We start from the raw sequence: 2,317 nt of genomic DNA on the forward strand, positions 1-2,317 counted from the left end.
ACTCTGAGGAACACAGACGGGCAACATACCGAAGGGATCCCACACGTTGCAGTGGGTTCGTCATGTTAAGCCCAGAAACGTCGCCTGTCTAGATCGATAGCTTATAAGTATCAACATGATCCTGTTGCTAACAGACCTAAGCTTTGACAGGGATCCTCTCCACATTTCATGTTGTGCTGAGCCCCCTGTCGCTATGAAAATAATCGCTTCCAAAAACGTGAATGGTCTTCATCTTGGCATGCTGGCTGGTATCCTGGGAAAAGCAGAATACAGGGGTACCCAGTATTGAATCACTCATTCTTGAGCTCAACAATACCTAATTGTAGTGAGTCAACAAGTTCTTCCAAGTTGAAATTATTAATCTCACCTGTATCAAAAATGAGTTCGAGGTTAATCGTTGAGCTTGCGTGCTCAGCTTCCCTCGGGAAAGCTTCCCGGCTTCCATCCGCGACCTAGCGTAACAATGGGGAAAAGAGCTCGCGTTGCGAATCGATCTGCCAGGGAGGAAACGTTCCTACCAGGCAAGCCCCGGGTGGGATGGGAGGGTCGACGACATTTGAACGACACCCAGCACCATAGTGCTGGACGCCAACTTGCTTCGATGAGCACAAGGGTGACGTGGCTTGACTTGCACGCACGTACATTCACGCAGCGGACTATCTTGGATTTCCCCTCGACACACTGAGTGTATCAAGCACTAAAGCTTCCCGGTACCTGTTGACACATGAGTGTGTCGAAGAGTGGCCCCTATAGATAACACAAGTCTTCAAATGCGCCATAGTTTGGTGTAGGTCTAGTAGATTGTTATTGATATAGTGAAGACGTCTGAATCATCATAGGAGGAGATCTAGAGCCGCTTACGTGTAATCATAAGTGGTACGTGTGCACCAAGGTATTGTAAGTATCGCAGGTTCTCAAATTATGGCAACAGGTTGCAACACTCCCGGCCGGACAAGGGATAACAAGTCACGAAGGCGAACCTTCGTCAAAATCTTATTTGGAGGTATCCCTCTTCTAATTCAGAGGATAAGAGTTGCAATTCCAGAAGCTTGTTCTCGTGAAGAACTCAAAAGCGCAACAAACAGTAGCTATGGTCCCTCTTAAAACCCTCCACCGAGTCTGTTCTGCTGGCCGATAAGTTAGACCGCTTGGCAGGTCAGATTTTACATCCAACATTTTTTTTAGAACTTAGCGGAGCGTTGCGGCAGTGAAATCACCTCAGTAACGAGAGGCTACGCAAAACTGGAACGCATCACGCAGAGCACACAATCTGCACGTGCGCACGCAGACATGCGTGCAACATACGTGTGCGACCATCCCATGGAGCTTAACCTTACGATTCCTTGTTTCCACGTGGAACAGCGATGCACTACTGGCCTGGTGCGTTTTAACGTACTCTGCGGAGACGTATATCCGACTACGTTCAACGTAGTACGTTGCATAGTCTACTTGTTGATTCGGCACAATGGGACATGATGCAAGGAAGAGACATGTATAATCCCGGCGGGACTTGAACCCGCAACCTTCGGCTCCGGAAACCGACGCGCTTCCATTGCGCCACGAAATCTCCGATAGCTAAAGGTATAAACGCATGCCACCGTTGAGAACCTACAGGGTGGCTTACTTTGATGGGAGACTCTCATCGATCAGTTCTCAATTTGAATGGACATGATATAATGTATGGACGAAGAGGAAGTCAGACAGGGACATAGATAGCTCAGGTTCACCACGTCAGCGGTTCATTCTGTCTAGAAGAAAGTCTGGGGCTTGTCGCTCCAAATCGGTACTCAGTCCGCAGTTACTCGATCAAGTGCAGAGAAGACATGGGCAGGTACGAATGAGGTTTGAACTCGGCGAATTCAATTCGCACATGACGCTCGCACGTCGGCACTCGAGCATGCCTCGAGCATGCCGAGCACTAACTCGTACTCGATAAATGCCACGAGCCCATATCGAAACTACGATCATTACAGGTTCAGAAATTGTTGTGGTTCACAACTTGTGGACTTTCAATGCAAAATTTACATTGCAAATAGAGGAAAGAAAGCATCATACAAGATGTGTACCAAGAAGGCTGCCTTCTGAAGGCATAACGCAAATTGGGTTACTCAATTACACCTCAGGTTTAACTTGGAAAAAGTTGACCCTCCCTCAACGGATACTCTGGCGTCTTTTTAGGATACTGCATCATGCAACGTCGAATCAAAGACTTCCCGAATGTCAGTGCTAATCAAGGATAAGCACCATTCAGAATGATCGCTCGTGGGCAGTATTCTGAGGCCCGTTGTGCGGGCCACCTAATTGTACTTCCGTGCGA

The 2,317-nt window shown here is 47.9% G+C and overlaps 1 non-coding gene across 1 annotated transcript; it reads right to left on the bottom strand.

Annotated features, from left to right (window-relative positions):
* Positions 1 to 1,495: 1,495 nt before the first annotated feature.
* Pmar_PMAR011068 lies at positions 1,496 to 1,567 on the bottom strand. The gene has a single exon. It is a non-coding gene; the product is annotated as a tRNA-Arg (tRNA).
* Positions 1,568 to 2,317: the final 750 nt, after the last annotated feature.

Source organism: Perkinsus marinus (assembly GCF_000006405.1).
Source record: "Perkinsus marinus ATCC 50983 genomic scaffold scf_1104296938172, whole genome shotgun sequence".
Taxonomy (NCBI): domain Eukaryota; phylum Perkinsozoa; order Perkinsida; family Perkinsidae; genus Perkinsus; species Perkinsus marinus.